Below are 20,574 nucleotides of genomic sequence, written 5' to 3' on the forward strand. Positions count from 1 at the left end.
TTTGAAAACGCCTGCTAACCTGGGGGTAAGACTATATAATAAAGATACTGTGAGGCTTAAATGCATAATGTCTATATAGCACCCAGTACATAATAAGCCCTTGATAAATAGTGGTTCTCTTACTATGTTTACTGGGTGTCACACTTAAGTTTTATTCCCTGCTACTAGACGTCTGGAACAATAAACCAACATGAAAATAGCTGAGAAAAAACATCTCAGTGGTGGAAGAACAGCCTTTCTCCTGAGGCAAAAGTAAGAGAGAGCGAAGAGGAACACTGTTGCGTTGGTTTTTACTGTAGCAGAGACAGATTATACGTTACACTTGGGAATTCAGATTAGAATTCGTGTATTCAACAAAGATAATTTCCTGAATTCTGCGGATACAGTGATGAACAAAACAGACCAAATCTGGAGTGAAAGGGGAAAATCCGTGCGATGAGTGCTTTAAAGAAAAGAAAAGAGGGAAATGGGTTGGGGCCGGGAGTGGCCTGTTATTTGCCTGGGTGGTCAGAAAGGCCTGTCTGAGCTGGTTACATCGAGCCAAGATCTGTATAATAAGAAATGACCTTAAGAAGATGCGAGGGAAGAACATTCTTGGCAGAGAGAAGAAAAATACGTATGGAGGCCCTAAGAGAGACAAAAGCTCCATGAGTTCTAGGGAAAGAAAAGCAGGCTGTGAGTGAACAAGGGAGGCAGAAGAAAGCGTGAGGTGAAGGTGGAGAGGGAGGTGGGGCCTGAATCTCGTAGGTCTTTATAATATTGAAGATCTTTACCGTGGCTTAAAAGAGAAATAGCCTATGATACCTGGATGGTATCGCTTACACGAGGAATCTAAAAGCAGTGGTACAAATGAACTTATTTTCAAAGCAGGAACAGACTCACAAGACTTAGAGAATGAATTTATGGTTACCAGGGTGGGGCGGGGGAAAGGATAGTTAGGGAGTTTGGGATTGACAAGTACACCCTGCTGTATTTAAAACGGATAACCAGCAAGGACCTACTGCATAGCACAGGGAACTCCGCTCAGTATTCTGCAGCAACTTAATTGGGAAAAGAATTTGAAAAAGAATAGATACAGGTACCTGTGTAACTGAATCACTTTGCTGTACACCTGAAACTAACACAACATTGTTAATCAACTCTACTCCAATATAAAATATAAAGTTTTTTTTTTAAAAAAAAAAAGAGGCGCCGTGCAAAGCCACTGGAGGGTTTGAGGCAGGGGAGCGACAGAATCTGATCAATTATCTTTCAGTTGGGAGCAGCGGTACAGAGAGGATGCTGGCAACGGCAGCAGGTTGACTCGGAACTGGAACGTCAGCCACTTAGTTACTCTGCCTACTAGAAAATAATCAAATGCAATAGCTCTCAAAATATTCTGATTTAAATTTTCTGGCTCAAAGAGTGAGGGCCTATTGTGTTTCAAAATAAATCCACAGAAACACCGTGCAGCAGCCCGCCCGAGCCTCCCGCTGCTATTCATATGCCTTCTGAGATTTATCTATTGGCTTTTGCACAATTGATTTAAAGTCACCCACCCAGAACTGGGCTCACAATCTCCATTTCCAGACCCACCTCTAACTTCCTGGGGTTGTTTCTTTTCCCTCCTTTTCCAATGCTTAGTTCATAGCATACCACAATTCATTGGTCAGGAGAAGCCTTTTTTTTTTTTCCTTTTCTGCCTTGTCCAGTCAGTCAGCAATGACTTCCTAAACAGGTCTCCGTCCATATTCACTTATTCATGTCCCCCTCCCATCCGCTCAGATGCTCCTCGCTTGCCTAGCCCACTAGCATAGTTGGTGAGCCAGCATGGGTTGATGTATCTAGAATACAATCTGACCAGTGAACGTGTTGTCATAGAGGCCTCTTCTAATGGCTTCACCCAACAGAAAGGCTGACAGTAGAACTTCAGGTGGAGACACGAGTCCCAGGTAGAGAGCCTTTGGTATTCCTCTGGTCATGTTTTCCCTCTAATATCTCAGGTCGAATCCATAGGCAAACTGGGCTCTTCCTCCCAAATATCCAGAATCCCGTGACTTCTCAGTCTTCACTGCTGCCACTGGGTCCGGTCCAGCTGCTCTCTCTGCCTGGATGGTGCAGTAGGTTCCTAACCGGTCTCCTGGCTCAGCCCCACGCTCCCTCAGCCAAAGCGATCCTTGCTCAGACTCCTCTCACGGTTTCCCATTTCGCTCAGAGTCAGAAGCCAATCCACGGAACGGCCTCTGAGTCCCCGCAGTGGGACCCCTGCCCCGCGCTCTCGCTCTGATCTGCCGCCTGCCCCTCCCCACGTGCCCACCCTCCCCCGGCTCGCCGGCCCCTCTGCTGGTCCCAAATACGCCAGACGAGCCCCGGCCTCAGAGTGTTTTCATGACCTCTGCCTGGAACATTCTTCCCTGGATATCAAAGCTTTACCGTCTCACTTCTTTCAGTCCCCTGCGCAAGCGTCCCCTTATCAAAGAAGCCTTCCTGATGGTGCTGTAGAAAACGGCAGCCTCCGTACCTTGGAGGCCGCTGTAGGCTTCTTACCCTACTTCATTTGTATGCACAGCATTTAAGAACACTTAACAAAGGATATAGTTGTTTCTTGTCTGTTCTTCCATGAGGAGAGAGGCCCTGTGCTGTTCACACTGTATTTCCAATGATTTAGAACAGTGCTCAGCACAGAGAGAAGCTTCACTTTTCGAATAAATCAACATCACCTCGGCAATTGCCACCTCTTGCCTCGAAGTCAGGTAAATTCTGCTTGCAGTCTGATGCTGCTGCACCATGTTCTAGAACGAGATCAGCGCCTAAGGTGCTGTGTGCGGGGATGGGTGGGTGTGTTGGAGTAGAAGTGGTGGAGAACCTGCCTTATGACTCCACCTTCCTCCACCCTCCATCCTCCCTCCATCCCTGCCCTCACCCTCCTGGGCTTCAGAGGAAGCTTCCTTTGGAGGTCCGCCTGGGCCCCTTGCCTGCAGTGTCTGCTCTCTAGCACCACGCAGCCCCGAAAGCCTTACTCTTGGCTGTTCTCCCCTATCTGCCTTATTCCTCTGCAGTACCCACGGCACCACTCAGAAAATATCAAGACAACGCTTGATATTCAGGTCTAATCTTTTACCCTTCCTTTGTCCAGATGCTACTTATCCATCGCAGTGGGTGGTGTGGTATGACAGTTAAACATTCAGACTCTGGCGCTGGGCTACCTGGATTCAGACTGGGTTGCATCGCTTAGAGTTTTCATGACCTTGAACAGACTTTTAACCCCCCCTAAGCTAAGGGGCAGCGACTTACAGATGAGGGAAGCAGCACCAGCTTCTGGGATTATGATGAAGATCAAAGCCCATCATTCTTTAATAGGCTTGCAAAACCTAGTTCCAACATAGAGAAAAAGTCAGGCAAATGTTCACCATCGTTTTCATTAGCATTTCTTTTAAATGGGCCTCTTTAAGAAAACTCAAATTGTCCTTCTTTCTCAGAAAACCGCCTGTCTTTTAATTACCATTTTATTCAACTTCCTGCGTATTAAGGCCTTATCTTTTTTTTTTTTTAAGAAGATGTTGGGGGTAGGAGTTTATTAAATTATTTATTTATTTTTGCTGTGTTGAGTCTTCGTTTCTGTGCCAGGGCTTTCTCTAGTTGTGGCAAGTGGGGGCCACTATTCATCGCAGTGCGCGGGCCTCTCATTGTCGTGGCCTCTCTTGTTGAGGAGCACAGGCTCCGGACACACAGGCTCAGTAGTTGTGGCTCACGGACCTAGCTGCTCCGCGGCATGTGGGATCCTCCCAGACCAGGGCTCGAACCCATGTCCCCTGCATTAGCAGGCAGATTCTCAACCACTGTGCCACCAGGGAAGCCCCTTAAGGCCTTATCTTGATGCAGTTATCAACTCATCCAGGTCTTATTAACTTACGTGTATAAAATAAATAAATACTGCTTGCGTGTAGAAATACTATATTTATCCACCCTCCTCTCAGCATTTCCCACTCCCTTCCCTGCTTTATTTTCCTGATTAGCACACATATCTGCCTGATAGATACACCAGGAATTACTGTTTATCTTTAAAGCTCCGTGGAAGGAGGAATGCATCTTCGAATTAAGGAACTTTCCAACTAAATGCAAGTAGAGAAAATAGCATAATGAACCCCCATGTACCCATCTTCCAGATTCAAGAATTATAAACATTTTGCCAATCTTGTTTCATCTGTTTCCCCATGAACCCCCTTCCCCAACTTTGAAGTAGTAAAAGCAAATCCCAGATATCATGTTACTGTACCCATAAATATTTCAATATGTATTTTCCAACAGATAAGAACACACTTTTCCATATCACCACCACACAATTAATACACCTAATAAAAATAATAGTAGTTCCCTAATGTCAGCTCTTTCTCTGTCCGTAGTCAAATTTCCATCAGAGCTGGAGTTTTTTGGCCTGTTTTGTTCACTGCCACATCCCAAGTACATAAGACACACTGTAATATTTAAATGAATGCGTGGCTAAGTTGTGTTCTGAAATTTCATTTTTGGAAGACAATTCCATAAAAATATGATAAATGGTGATTGTGATCTTGGGCTAATAAAAGAAAGCCCGCTTGACTCATAATGTCAATGTCTTTTAATGAGCAGTTACCTTTGGAGTTCTAACTCGGAATAGGTTGTCTTTTTTATTTTTTTGCGGTACACGGGCCTCTCACTGTTGTGGCCTCTCCATTGTGGAGCACAGGCTCCAGACACGCAGGCTCAGTAGTTGTGGCTCATGGGCCCAGCCGCTCCGCGGCATGTGGGATCTTCCCAGACTGGGGCACGAACCCGTGTCCCCTGCATCGGCAGGAGGACTCTCAACCACTGCGCCACCAGGGAAGCCCAGGATAGGTTGTGTTTGAACCTGCCTCTCTTGCCTCGGAGGAGTCTGAAATTTCACTCCTTCTCCCTTCTTGAACAGGAAATGAAGTTAGCATCGTTCATATTTTTAGAGTTGAATGGACTGCCTTTTGAATATGAACTGTACTACTTATAAGCTATTTCTTCTTTCATGAAATGGAGGAGAATTATAACTACTGTAGAGGGTAGTTATGAACATGTAGTGGATAAACTTTAACACTGCTTGGCCTTTAGCAGCTGTTTAATGGACAGTTGTGCTCTCTCTCTTGTTGCAAGCCACTGTCATTGGCAATTTCCAAGGTGAGAGTTCCCAAGCCAGGGAGGAAAGGCCCCCAGAGGCTGCTTGGAGGCAAGAGGCTACCAAGCAGAAGCTGGGTCTCCATAGCGCTGCCTTCCCAGGCCTCCCTGGCCTCCGTCCAGACTCTCTCTTTCTCTCTCTCTCTTTCTGTCCAGATTGGCTCTTCGGTTTTTCTTGCGTTCTCTGTGGTCTACTGTGCAATGGCAAAGCAGTGTTTTGGTTTTACTTCTGGGCAGTACTGCTGCCCTTTTGAGGGTCAATTTGAAGAGCTTTAACTTCTAATGACACTTTAAAAAAATCCTTGGGGGCTTCCCTGGTGGCGCAGTGGTTGAGAGTCCACCTGCCGATGCAGAGGAGGCGGGTTCGTGCCCTGGTCCGGGAAGATCCCACATGCCGCGGAGCGGCTGGGCCCGTGAGCCATGGCCGCTGAGCCTGCGCGACCGGAGCCTGTGCTCCACAACAGGGGAGGCCACAACAGTGAGAGGCCCGCGTACTGCAAAAAAAAAAAAAAAATCGTCATAGTTCTACCTTCTCTTTTGAGTAAACACTAGACAAAAATAGTTCCATAAAACTCAGGTTTTGTGCTCTGCTGTCACTGTAGATGGTTGTATGACCTTTCCAAAATTAGAGCTCTATTTCTACCAACCCCTGAATGAATGACTGGGTCACACTTTAGATGCCTATCTAAGTAAGATTACTGTCAGGCACATCAGGGTCCCTGATAAGTTCTGAGGTCATAACCAGTCTTGTCAATAACACATCACTTCTCATACTAGGTTTAAGTGCAAGGTTAGTCTTCCTCTCCATCATTGGTCGAGCACATGGAAGGGCCTTCTCAATTTCATGATTTGAAGGAATTGCCCTCCATTTCCAAGACCACACCTTGTTCTGAGACAGACTAGCCTGGAATTTGAGGTGAATAAAGCTTTGGATAACCTATAACCTCAGCAAAGCTCAGTCCCTTTCCACAGCACAGAGAGTTTCAAAGCATTAGCTCTAACTCTGATGGCTTTGTACTCGAACATACACCCTTGGGCCCTTTTCTGCATGATGCGTCTGGGTCCCCTCCCCTCCAGCGAACCCCCAAGTCCACGCAGAGTTCTCTTTGCTCTGACTTGGCCTCCTTCACCCCTCTGAAAGCTGCCATCTGCTTTATTTCCCTTCCTCCTCCATCACAGCCCCTTCTTCTTTCTAAATCTCCCCAAGGGAAATCTGGAAATATGCATATACTTAAATTCTCACAACAGGAAAAATAATACAGTTGTAAATTCACAGAGGCTAGAATGTTTTGTGAGAAGAAACAGACTGAAGAGGGATTGCAGTGAGGGAAGTCGGCTATAAGGAATAGAGAGGAAATTCTAAATAAGGACCAAGGAGACTGGAAGGGGCAGGGCATCTGGGCAGCAGGTATGGGGAGAATGAAAGGCAGTGTGAGGGCTAGGGTGGTGGTCATGAAGCTTTACCTCTGGTTCCCATTTGCCTCCTGTCTTGTAGTTCCCTGTTGTACCAAGGAAGTACTGACTAGTTCAGGCAATGTTCCAGAGGCTTTGCATGTATTTACTAATTTCATGCGCACAAGCACTTTGAATATACGCAATCATTCCCATTTCACAGATGAGGAAACTGAGGTGTAAAAACAGTTAGATAACTTGTCCAAAGACACTCAGCTGATCAACGGCAGCCTCGGATCTGTGCCCAACAGACTGGCTTCAGACCTCATGCTCATAGTACAGTTGGGGTATGAGTTAGGATTGAGCTCGACTGCAAGGGCTGGGGATGGGGGACACAGGACTTCCAGGTCTGAGTAGGTCCAAGACTAGTAGGGAGCTCTCTGCTCATAGGGGCCCAAACTCCCTCTATCTTGTTGCCCTGAGAGATGTCATCTTCATTACGGGTGGCTGTATGTGGTCGGCCCTCCATATCCCCAGGTATCTCATCTGCAGATTCAATCAACCGAGGGTCAAGGTTGGTTGACTGAATCCGTGGACTCGAAACCTGTGAATTCAAAACACGTGGATGTGGAGGGCTGATTACATTTAATGTACTGCACCATTTTATACAAGGAACTTGAGCGTCCTGGGATTTTGGCATCTACGGGGGCCTCCTGGAACCAACCTCCCGATAATACTGAGGGACAACTGTACCTAGTTAAAATTAAGGGTTGCGTTATTGTTGAAAACAAGAGTGGCAGGTTGGGATACAACTCTCTCGATAAGAGAAAAGGAAGATGACATTGCAAGGTGTGCTGTTCCAGAGGGAAGGAGCGCCAGCAGCCAGTCTCTGAACTGTACTGCTTGAGTGCCTTGAAAAGCTGTGGCTCATGGTAGCTACTAAAGTATTTGATTGACTTTTCGGGTGTCGTCTCTAAAGGGGAAAAAAAAAATGTTTCACATTTGGCGGGATGCCCCACTTAATTACAAATAAATATTACATGCTAGTGTTTGATTAACAACTGGGCATCTCCAACAAACATTTCATCCTGGCAAGGGCTGTTTACTAACAGAAGGTCAGAAGCAGTCTCTTCTGGAGAGGAAACTTCTAAAGATGCTGATCGTCATAGGATGTCAGTCATTCATGGTGACATTAGGAAACAGCTGAAAACTGATAAGGTGTACTTGCCTCCTTCAGTTTAATGTCTTGTAAGAACTTGCTTTTCTGTCGAAGAGTTGTACTAGTCAGACTCTTGCTTGAAGGGCTCCACGTTTGGACTGAATTAATTAATCGAAGAACTGATTGAGATGGCAGCGTTCTCAATCTACTCTGATAGAAAAAAAAGTGATAAACGTGAAGTTCTAGAATTAAGACCTATGTTGAGGGAGGAATGATTTAAACATTAGTGAGAGGATTAGAAAGAAAATCAAGAACTTGGATCACAAAGTTTTTTTTACCAAGATTAAGAATTTGAAGAAGTGTAGTTGAGTTAAATTGTATATTTTTCAGAAATTTAGATTCTGTGAATTTTCCTCTATTGCATGTTCCCAGAGAATTACAGGAAATCCTTTCTAACAGGGTATCCTGAGTTGGAGGGTTTGTTGAGTCAAAAAAACACTCATTTGGTGGTATGCTTCTGGTGAAGATTATAGAATCCATTATGCTTCACTGAATTTGAAGAACTACAATCACTTTAATCACACTTGTTTTCACGCTGGCCCAGAGAAGAATTAAGAGACTTCCTTTTTCAAAAGTTTTTGCTAAGACAGCGCTTTTATTCTCCAGTTGAGTCAACAACATTGTCTTCTGTTGGAATTCCAAAATCAGACTTGATGTCCTCGTGAAATTTAAAAGTAAATTGATGAGAAGTAATTAACCAGTTAATTACTAGTGTGACAAAATAAACTTGTGCTTTAAAAGTGTTTTAACTACTCAAATGGCTGGGGACTTTCAGAAGAAGGCTATTGGTAGTACAGAACTCTAAGTCTCCTTGGCAACATTCCCTGTAGAACTCAGTAAGGTTTAGGTCTAACTTGAGATGCCCAAGAAAATTAAGAACAGTGATGCTGATGGTGAGTGGAGAGTAAAGCTGTCAACTGGTGTGAGTGCCCTTGTGAGGCCAAGCTGCAGAGCGTTCACCAGGGTTTATACATGCAAAGGATTTCCTTCTATTCTCTGAGGATGTCTGACAGACAAATGATTTCAGCTTACTGATGGGCATATCAGCAAGCATTGTCTTGAGGAGGGCCTGGGTGTGGGAACAGGTCTTCAGGGGCGATAGAAAGCGAATATGGTGTGTGCTGGTAAATGTTTAACGACCTATGGGGGTAGGTAGCTCTGTGTGTGTGTGTGTGTGTGTGTGTGTGTACACACAGGAGACATACATATACATATGTACATATAAGTTTATGACAAATTGTAGTAATATAAAGGATGAATAGCATGTAATGTGCAAATAATAAAAATTGATTCTCATAGAATGCTTTTGTTGATGTTTGCTGAGCTTCTTATATTCATAACCAACGTATAATAAGTGAATTTAGTCTCAACATTAATGTTTGTTAGATATTTTCTTTGACATTAATATGACAAAAGTGAAACAATGAAGATGTATGTCAGAGCTTCACACTTTGATCAGTGACATGAGACTCCTCTGCTGAATTGAATGCTGGATGACTGTTTCCTCATTTCTGGGTCCTATGTGTACAGTGTAGCAGCTCCAGACATAACACCCTTTTATGTTTTAATCCGTATTATTAACATTTTCTCCAGCACTTTCTTAGACATGAAGAGAACAAATCAAAGCCCAGATTTGCAGCGTTTGCCAACTTCCATGGTGTAAATATTCGCACTGTGGCTACTTTCAAGCTACCAGAGTTGGGGAGAAATATGTAATTATTAGCCATTATTATGATATTTCTACCATATAGATAAAATAGACATCAATAACCTCAAGAACATAGGTAACAGTAAAATAGAGTAAAATAATAAGTGAGGAGTTTTGAGCATTTCTACCTTTGTTTCTAATGCAGTTTATTTAATGTTGAGATTACATTATTTACATTTTAATGATGACTTTAACAACTGGCTCACAAAATTCCTGAAGCTTGACAGTTGGTTCTTGTGAGATGCTAAGGAAAAGAGCGTTGAGTAGGAGAGTGTCAACTGTCACAGTGCAGAGAGGCATCGGGAGAGTAACAGAGTGCTCATCTGGGAAGTTTCTGACCTGATGAAATGTATTTTGGAAAGCAGTGGTGATTTTCCTCCAAGTGTGGGCCAAGTGCATTTATGTAACTGAATACAGGTGGTCTCCAGGTTACTAAGGACAATTGCAATCCAAAGGGTGGGACAGCCCCTGCCCAGCCATTGCTGGAGATCTCTCACTGGTTACCTCAGGCTTTTTACTTACTCGGGGGCGAGGGGAGTAGCAGCAGAGGGAGAGTTGTTTGTGAAAAACAAGGGAAGAGGGAACTTCCCCGGCAGTCCTGTGGTTAGGACTTGGCGCTTTCACTGCCAAGGGCGAGGGTTTGATCCCTGGTCGGGGAACTAAGATCCCACAAGCCATGGGATGAGGCCAAAGGAAAAAAAAAAAAAAAACGCGACAAACAATAGAAGAAACTGTGGAAAGTAAAAAACAGTTTAGACTTGCTCTGGGGACAGAGCCTAGACCTTTTGACTCAAGTGATGACTTTTCTCAAAATTCTACCTATTGAGAGATCCACGTTTGTTAAAGATGGAGGGTTCAAAGGTCATCTCTACTCTGTGCTCAGGGTCCCTCTTCACAGTCTCAGCACTCCTGTCTGTTAGCCTCTTCCACATGCCCTCTTTCCCATTCTCTCCTCTTCTGCCCTGGTAGAGAGTTTCCCAGCTTTCTCCACCTTTGCATTTGCTCAGAGCCATCACTCATCTCAGCAAGAAGACCTCAGAATTCATACTCCCTTAGAGGGCCACAGACGATTGTAAAAACAGACCTATTTTCCTGACACATTTTCATTTGAATTAATTCAGTGTTAATTAATTAATATTCATTTATGTTAAATTAGTTCAGCTTTATTCCTAATACCCACCGAGCCCCTCTATACTAAGGGAGAGGATGACGAAGTGGAAAGGAAGGCAGTTTTGGAGCAGGGAGCCTTTGAGGACCTAAGGGTGGCTTTTACGGAGCAGGTGGAGATGTAAAGAAAATAAAATGGGGCTTCCCTGGTGGCACAGTGGTTGAGAGTCAGCCTGCTGATGCAAGGGACATGGGTTCGTGCCCCGGTCCGGGAGGATCCCACATGCCGCGGAGCGGCTGGGCCCGTGAGCCATGGCCGCCGAGCCTGCGCGTCCGGAGCCTGTGCTCTGCAAAGGGAGAGGCCGCCAACAGTGAGAGGCCCGCGTACCGCAAAAAGAAAAGAAAAGAAAAGAAAAGAAAATGCATGCTTCTAGATGCTTTCCTTCTTCAGACATGAAGGAAGAAATGTTCTTTTTTCCCTCCCACTTCACGCTGCCCACAGCTCCAGAGACCCAGGGCTCAGAAAAACTCCCATTTGCTGCTTGGACCGCTTATAGTTTTTGGCGTAAATTGATTCCTTTTTCCCAAAAGATGTGTTTTGAGTTGAGGAGGGTGTTTCTGTAGCATTAACACATTTAAGCTGCTGTATTGAGATTAACACGGCTGTGTCTTCTCTATAAATGCCACGTTTATTTGATCACAGTCACACAGTCACCTTTATATTTTTATTGTATTTATTTTGGGGGCCTTTATTTGTGTTTACTTTCGTTGTTTATTTTATTGTGTGTGTTTTTATAATTTTATTGCGTTTTTAATCGGAAAAGGGATTTTTGTATGTGTGAAGGGAAAGAAAAACACCGATTCCAATTGGGTCATTAGAAATAGTTCTAGACCTGTATTCCTCAAAGTTGTAGCCTGGCCATGGGCAGGAAGCCCCAGACGTGGGCAGCCCGCCTGCATTCTCCCCGCAGGAAGACGGCCTGACTCAGTGGCCCTCCAGCTCTGCCAGCTCCTGGCCATACCCAGGCCAGACCCGGCAGGTCCTGATTCCTCAGGAGATTGCAGCAGCCTCCAGGCCTGTCCTTTGTCCCCTCAGACCCCTTCAGTATTTGTGCAAGCAGGGAAGGGCTCTGTGTAAACACCGTCACTCCCTCTCTGATAGTTGGGCATTCCACACCCTCTTAATCCGAGTCGGGGTGAAGAGAGCCAATTGTGTGTTCTGTTTTGCTTATCTTTTAAGTTGCCAGATCTTTTTGACTGACTAAGCTTTTTTTTTTTTTAAGTTGTCTAGACTTCTGCTGTAATGAGGAGTGTGTGTGTGTGTGTGTGTGTGTTCATTCAGTAAATGTCTGTGTGCCTCTTCTGTGCCAGGCATCCTTTATTTGCTGTGTAGGCACTTAGGGTCCAAGGGTGAACAAAACTGAGGACCTGCCCTCTCGAAGTTTGCATTCTCTGCAGGTGACAGATCTCAATAAGTAAACATCAAATGTTATCAGGACTGACCAGTGCAATGAAGAAGAGTCAGGCCAGGGTAACAGGGTAGAAAAGGAGCTCGGACTGGGGAGGGAGGGCACTTTTTCTTACTGTTACCCAGCTATATCTCATCTGTGGATGTTAAAGGTGGTAGCCAGAAGAAGTAAATAAAACTCTGCCATTTATCCTGTCGTTCAGCTTCTCTTTCTCGGGTTGAATCTCCAAGGTTCCTGACTTCAGTGTCTGGGCCTCAGTTTCCTAACGTTAAGCTGCACGTTTAATAACAGTAACCGGCTCCTGGAGCTGTTGCAAAGAGTCATATGGAGTTACGGCTTGCGACGGGCTTAGAACAAGGCCCGGCGTGCCGTAAGTCCTCGAATGGTAGCGCCAATACCGTCCAATAACGATACACGTGAGGACCTCGCACTTGTGCCAGGAGGCTGTGTTGCAGAAGGTCAGGATGTCGAGCTGCTGCTTTGCGGGGAAGCAGTAAGCGAGGAACCTCAGCTTCCCTCTTTGTAAAATGGGATCCTCTTAGGCCCCTAGCCTCAGAGGGTTTTGTTGTGCAAATCAGTTTAAAGAACGTGAGAGCACAGTTTGAAAACTGGGAAATACTATTGGAAATAGCACTACAGATGGTGGTACTAAGCACTCATAGGGCCCAAAATAACCTATGTGAAGTCTGTAAATACAAGTGCTATCAAAAGACACATCGTAATTATTTATTACATCGTAATTATTTATGCTACACATCACGTCCTCCTTCCTTTCCGATGCTTTCCCTTTAGGCGACATCTCGTCTCTGGAACACCCTATACTTCACGACGTGGAGGCATCGGTAATGCCTTGTCACACTGCTCAGGTTCAGTTGTGTTATTAGTGCCGTTGACCTTGAGCACATCGGAATCCAACTCACATTTGAGCCTCTCTTTCCCTTACTGGTCCTTCACACGACCCCCTTCGCTGAGAACTCTGTCCACCTCTGGGGTCTGCTTGGTTATGTCAACCTGCACTTCACGTTATACCAGGTGGAAGGAAGCAGAAAGCCGAAGGAGAATGTCATCCTGTGAGATATCAGAAGTATACTGTTGTTAAATAAGTGAATCTCAGCGAAAGCAAAAATGTTATATGAATATGTATTATATATGTATAAAGCACTATTCCAGATGCTATACGGTGAGTGGTTGTTTTCGCCCCAAGATAGAGCAATAGTTTGTTATCCTATGTACAGTAACATTCCCAGTGACAGACTTCTTTGGAAAGGGCAGAAGTCAGAATAACTGGAGCCCCCACGCTGTGTCCCAGTGCAGGGGCAGCGCGTTGGGGCACCCATCCTGTGCCCTGTCTCCCCACCTCACCCCACCCCCGTGGGGCAGTCTTTGGTGCCAGAGCTTCTCAGCACTGAGCTACCTCAAGAATTCTCCCCCTCTTCTCCGGGCCACTGTTCTTGAGCCGGGTGACTCAGCGGGACCCACCAAGGAGATGCACACCCCTCACTAGCTCGCCTCTCCCTGGGGTGGAGTCCGTAAGACCCTCTCGCCTCATCCCCTCCAGACAGGTTTTGTTAAAGGGAGATGTTCCCAGACACTGTGTTATTGGAGGTTCATTGTAAGTCACGCACGTGGGGTTTTACCACCACGGGAAGCTGGAGGCTTTTTCCTAAAATCAGAATAAGAAATCAACCAAAGTTAGTTCAGTACCTCCTAAGGGCCTAAAAGTGTGTGAGGCCCTACTAGGGGTTAGAAAAACTAAGGGGAATTTTATAGTAGCACGCTCACCCTCCTAAGGAGAAAGACCAAACTGCACTGTTTCAGCCCCTCGGACAGAGAGGGCGTGGCATTTCCTCTTGTTGGCCAATAGATACGGAGTCTTAATTAGCATCTTTTGTTGTTCTTCTGTAGGAAGTGAGTGAGCCAGCCAGCTGAGGCCTCTTCTGTCATTTGTTAGGTATGTCAGGGACACGTTCTTGAAGTTTCACTTCTCTTCCTCAACCTCACTGTAGTGTAATTCATCAAGTGACGCTGAAGTCACATTTGGTGTTATCGTGCCCTAAACCACACAGGTGCAGCCAGATAGAGGAAAACAGATGAGGAGATTTTGTTTTCTTCATTTTGCAAGTTAAATAACCTTGGGGGGTGGGGTGGGGGGAGGCATCACATAGTTTTGTGAGAGCTTGTGCTGTAGGGCCAATGACAATACCGTCTTTGGTAGTACTTCGCGAGGACGTAATCACCGTTCTAAACATTCTTTAGTAAAAAGCATTAGCAGGGCACCTGGGGTTTTGTTCTTAGCTACATTTCCCCCATTACCCACTCTTTACAATCATTAGGATCTAGATCAGCAGTCTTCCAAGGATGGTCTAGGGGCCCGTAGTTTTGCCTTTTTACTCTCTGTCATGAGGGTGCAGTGGTGTTTTCCAAAGACGACATGACATACGCTAGCACAACAGACTGAACGCAGAGGGAGGTGGGAGAATCCAGCTGTCTTTGTAAAGCCAGACAGTCAAGAGACTTAGAAAACTTTAAAACAATGACACTCTCCTCACGAAATGCTTTTGGGTTAAAAAAATATTATTTTTTCATTAAAATGAGATTTATATGAACATGCCATGGATTTACAATGGCTCTTTTAAAATTAATACATATTTTGAACTTGTTTTAGTTTCTAATATTTATCATATCTCATGTGATAAATATGAGAATTCATAACCCACATCATCAAGAGCTCTTTGGGGTTCTCAGTAGATTTTTTTGTTTTGTTTTGTTTTTTGTTTTTTTTTGAGGTACGCGGGCCTCTCACTGCTGTGGCCTCTCCCGTTGCGGAGCACAGGCTCCGGACGCACAGGCTCAGCGGCCATGGCTCACGGGCCCAGCTGCTCCGCGGCATGTGGGATCTTCGCAGACCGGGGCACGAACCCGCGTCCCCTAGCATCGGCAGGCAGACTCCCAACCACTGCGCCACCAGGGAAGCCCCTCAGTAGTTTTTAAGAATGCAAAAGGAGCCTGAGGAAAGGTTGAGAATCACTAACCTAACCATGGAAGGGTCGGAAAGGTCTGTGTTTCCCTCTTCCTTAGGGAGGGAGCAGGCAGTGCCTTGGAGGGTAAATCCCAGGTGGACCCCGCAGAGATTGCCTGTGCCGGGAGAATGTACTACAGCTTCTCACTCAGCCCTTCGGCCCCTGTGAGAAGACCCTGGCCTCTTCTTCCAGTTCTTTCTCGCATCACGACCCTGTTCTCAGCCCTGTGTTACGGTGCCTGCGACTCGGGTGCCTTCCTGCTCCTTGCCCTTGGGGTCCTGTCATCCCAAGGGGCCCCTGCTCAGGAGGACCCTCTCTCCCTCGCCATCGCCTCAGCACCTGAACCCCAACTTTCCTCTTTGCTATGCTCTTTCAGGGAGAAGACAGTGCCCACCTCACAGAGTCGCTGTGGAGAAGTGCGTTCATCTCCAGTGTTGAGCACAGGACCTCACACTAAGTCAGTGCTCGGGTGCTGCCTTCCCTTGCGAATCAAATGATTTAATTCACTTCCGTTCAGATTACAACTCCTGCTGGGTAAAGGTCTTCCGCACTACGTAGGGCCTGGAGACCACGTGACTGCTGCGGGACAATCCCTTTGGAAAAATTCAACCAGGACAGTTTTAGTCTGTGCAAGAAAAGTCGGAAGGCTCTATTGTCATCCTCGTGATTCTTACAAGCATAGTGATCGAGGCTTCATCCTTACTTCAAACAGAAATTTGGGGATTTCTGTTTGGATGAAGGAATGGGAGGGACATTTACTGAAAACTTTCTATAACCCAGTCACTTTCCCTAGTTTTGTTTTTCTTTCTCAGTTGTCACCACAATCAGCCTAACTTCAACAGTGACAGACAGGGTTAGCTGTGGTCCCCAACGAGGAAATGGAAGGCCAGAAGGAAGGAACTTGCTTTGCACCAAGGAAGGAACCCATATTTGGAATCCAGCTTGTCTGAAACAAAAGCCCATAATTTTTCCATAAAAATCAAATGTAATGACTGAGCCTTGACTGAGCTGTAGATCAAAAAAAAGATAACGCATTCTTAAGATAGTATGTTAGTTTGCTAGGGCTGCCGTAACAAAGTGCCACAGACTTGGTGGCCTTAAACAACAGAAATTAATTTTCTCATCGTTCTAGAGGCTAGAAGTCCAAGATCAAGGTGTCAGCAGAGCAGGTTTCATTCTGAGGCCTTTCTCCTTGGTTTGCAGATGGCTGTCTTTTCCCTGTATCTTCACATGGTGTGTCATCTGTGTGTGTCTGTCCAAATTTCCTTATCTTATAAGGACAGGAGTCACATTGGATTAGGGCCCACCCTAATGACCTCATTTTAATCTAATTACCTCTTTAAAAACCCTATTTCCAAACACAGTCCCATTCTGAGGTACTGGGGGTTAAGACTTCATCATACAAATCTGGGGAGATATGAGTCAGCACATAATAGACAACTGGTTCACTTTGAACATGGACTGGATGTGAGGCAGTGTTAGGGAACTCCTGTTAATTTTCATAGGTGCAATCGTGGACTGTGATCCTACAGGAAAATGTCCCTTTGGGGGGGAATGCACGATGAAGCACGTAGGGGTGAGGAGTGATATCTGTGCATTACTTTCAAACAGTTCAACAACCACAAAAGAAGTTGTAAGAGTGATTTTAAAAATTGCAAAAGACACCATAATGGGGACAGACTCAGAGAGAGTGTCTGCAAAACAAGCAGTAAATGGGTTTTACTGTCCAAAATATATGAGAACTCTTGCAGGTCATTAAAAAAGACCCCAGGGCTTCCTTGGTGGCACGGTGGTTGAGAGTCCGCCTGCCGATGCAGGGGACATGGGTTCGTGCCCCGGTCCAGAAGATCCCACATGCCGCGGAGCGGCTGGGCCCGTGAGCCATGGCCTCTGGGCCTGCGTGTCCGGAGCCTGTGCTCCGCAACGGGAGAGGCCACAACAGTGAGAGGCCCGCGTACCGAAAAAAAAAAAAAAAAAGACCCCAAGAGGCCCTTATTTTATTTCCAGGATGGAAGGGTGTATAGAAATATTGCATATTTTCCCAAAGAGAGGGTGCTGTCCACTCCAGAGGTCTTCAGGCAAAGGCTCAGAGTTCCTTGGCCTGGCTGAGTTTCAATGTGGTCTTTCCTGAAGGCTAAGGATTGAACACTTTGGCTTTGAGAGATCTGTCTAAGTCCTTGTGATCAAGAGTCAGTTTTGATCTCCCGTGTGTTTCTGTCTGTGAAGGACACTGGGAAGTTGGTTCTGTTCACTGCTTGGTACTCTTGAGTGAAGGGGAAGCTCCTACAACTGCTACGCCCATGTTAGCTAACTCGCCACTTCAGACCTTGCAGGGCTCAGATGTACCCTGTTGGCAAGTTTTTTTGGGGTGTGTGTGTGTGTGTTTGCTTTTATGTTTTAAGGTTCAGCTATGATACCAGCCAGGTATTACGGTATATGCCTAAGATAAGTAAAGCTCTTTGAACAGGAGGTTATCAATTCCATTTCAAAAAGCTGAAAGGCCCAGTATCAAAGAATTCAAGCCCATTGGTTATATGCTTGAGGAACAATATCCCATCATTAGGAATAGTTCAGCTTTTATCCTGAAATGCGTGTGTGTGTGTGTGTGTGTGTGTGTGTGTGTGTGTGGCATTTTTACCCTCAATTTAGGTCAAGGTTATAAAAAATTATTTAAAGTGAAATATCTTTGCACTCAACTGTTAAACTCAGGAAAGCTTATGAATGACAAGTAGCAAATAAACCATGCTTTGTAGTGAATGGGACGCTCTGAGAAGCAGGGAAGATGGAAAGTCATTGTCTAGACTCTGTGGTGTGGTGAGTTCTTTGTCATAGATCAAGGGGAGAGTTTGCTCCCAGACCCTGTTTCCAGAGAAGTGATATAACAAGTTAAATCAGCAAGTCCATAGCCAGACCTGTTTGTTTATACCATGTCAAATTCTGGACAAAATATTTATATGAAGAATGAAAACTATTTATGTCTTGGAAGGCATTGTTGAGGCAGACAGAGATGGAAAGAAAGTTTTTAATCATTTTTCTTCCTGAACTCCATTAGAAGCTACAAAATCTGCTTTGAAATGACTCACACGAGAGAATCAAGGACATCATTCTCTCTATCCCTGAATCTCACTAGCGTGGCAACAATCTCTTCCAAATTGAAAAATGTTCTTTGTGCAAAAGTAAGGTTATCATGGTTTCTTCCAGTAAGAAGAGTGAACCTTTCCACGGATTACTGTGGCATAAATTTCAGGAGTGAAGAGAAGGAAACTTGAGCTTACAAATAACAGTGGTCTTTCAAAGCAACGACAGCAACACTTAGCATCATTTTTGAGAAGAAAACTTAAACATCTGGTCTCCTTCTGGGAAACTGCACTGTTTTTTGGACCTTCATCTTTAAAAAAAAGGCTTTACTGGTCTCGTCTGCATGTATGAAGTTAAAAGAATTACTACATATCTGAAAAAACCCAACATTGGCAGATGGATTTTGTTTATTAGGATTACAGGGTTAACCAAATTGGATATACATGTGTCCTGCCTGGCAAACTGAACGTAAATATCTGTCAACATACGGTTGCCACAATTAGAAAAGACTCCACGGCACTATTGCCTTGAGTATTACTGGAGGAGTTCGTTGCCATCTGCATCATCAGGAACTTAAATCCCAGATTACATAGATAATAAACAATTGCTGCTTTGTTGCCTTCCAAATGTGGTGCTGTGCGATAGGCAGGGAGTTTCATGGAATGCAGGCTTTATTCCATGTTTTAAGAACAGATATAGGCCTCCATTAATATTTATTTTTAATGATATCCTTGTAACCACATGATAATGGGATTTTTAAATAGAACCCGTTCTGGTACAGAATTGCAAATTTAACTAGTCTGATGTCCGACATATGGGAAACAGGCTGAACCCAAAGTAAATGTTTTAAAGGTTTGGTAATACTGGAATGATTGTCTGAGGAAATGCTGTTTCTGTAGTAAAATTGAGCAATTAAGCCATGATTTAGGCATTTGAACTCCCACTTTTAGAGGTTTGAAATGTAATGTGTTTCAGGTTGTTTTCTGCTCTGAGGGGGATTTTCTTGTTTTACTGTAAATTGCCACTGCTGTTTAATATGTGTATATTTTTCTTGGTATAAACTTCAAAAGGGAGGTTGACCTAGGAGAAAACTCCTCGCCTGAAGGATAGCATAAAGTAGCCGCTTTCCACACATAGCACTTCAATCCTGGTTTCTCTTTAGATTCCTTTGAGATCAATTTTGAAAGAGTCCTTAGCAAATGGACATTTGTTTTGGGAATGGTGTGCAGGTAGGAAAACACACATACACACATACCTGTCCCTGCCCTGCTATGTTATACCCTCTCTATCTAGATTATGTATTAACTTGACTCAGTCAGACAGACTTGGGGTTGAATTCATTTAGTTCGGTAGAGTTGGTTAATATTCTGCCCCTACTACTAATGGCCCTATAATCTCGCAGAGAGGATAAGATGATTGCATAACCATTGTGTTATTCTGTAGAGTAAGAATCTTCGCTGTGATGATAGCCCCAGGTGACTCACAGGCACATAAGGTTAAGAAGTTCTTTCCAGGTGACAAGTGGTGATGTGGCACCATCACCCCTGTGCAGGTGATGAGGCCTCAAAGTGGACCGGAAACCAATGGAAATGGAGAAGCTCCCCCAAGAGAAAGCATACGTGTGTGTGTGTGTGTGTGTGTGTGTGTGTGTGTGTACACGTGCTTGTGGCCACATACTGGGGGTGCGGGGGGACCTGCTGAGAGACTGATAGAGAGGAAAATGAGGATTTTAGCCTGAGAGATTAAACTGATATTGACCATGGTGGAGAAGCTGACCAGGAAGCCAGTTTGGATGTGAAGGGTAGGATTCCCCAGACCAGTTCCAGACTTGTGATGATGTCTCAGTACATCCAGGCAGTGTGTACTCGGGACACTTTGAAATAAAGGGTTGAGCACAGGGACACGTAGCTGCTTGGAGTATAGGTTCCTGAAAGCCATCTGACAATGTGTATCAGGCCTCAAAGGTCCATACCCTTTGACCCAGTAATTCCATTTTCAGGATTATACCCTAAAGAAATAAACCTTTCTGTATACCTGATTGTAGGCAAGCTTTTACACGGCTGCAATAAGCAACCTAAATTTTCAACAATAAAGGACTGAGTAATTTATGGTATGCTCATCCAAGGGACTATTGTGTGTAATTAAGATTTCCCAAGATCTTATCAATGGTAAAAGTAAAACGCTTAAGACATGTGAGAAAGGAGAGGATAAAATCAATGTGGAATAACCTACTTAAAAAAAAAAGTCAGTACTGCATAGAATAGAAAGGCAGGAAATTAGATCAAAATAGTAATGCTAATAATAGTTATCTTTTGGCTTTTTGACACTTCGATTTTTTTCTCTTTTTTTTTCTTTTTTGGCCACGCTGCACAGCATGTGGGATCTTACTTCCCCAACCAGGGATGGAACCTGTACCCCCTG

This window comes from Grampus griseus, assembly GCF_964374135.1.
Source record: "Grampus griseus genome assembly, chromosome: 13".
Classification (NCBI taxonomy): domain Eukaryota; kingdom Metazoa; phylum Chordata; class Mammalia; order Artiodactyla; family Delphinidae; genus Grampus; species Grampus griseus.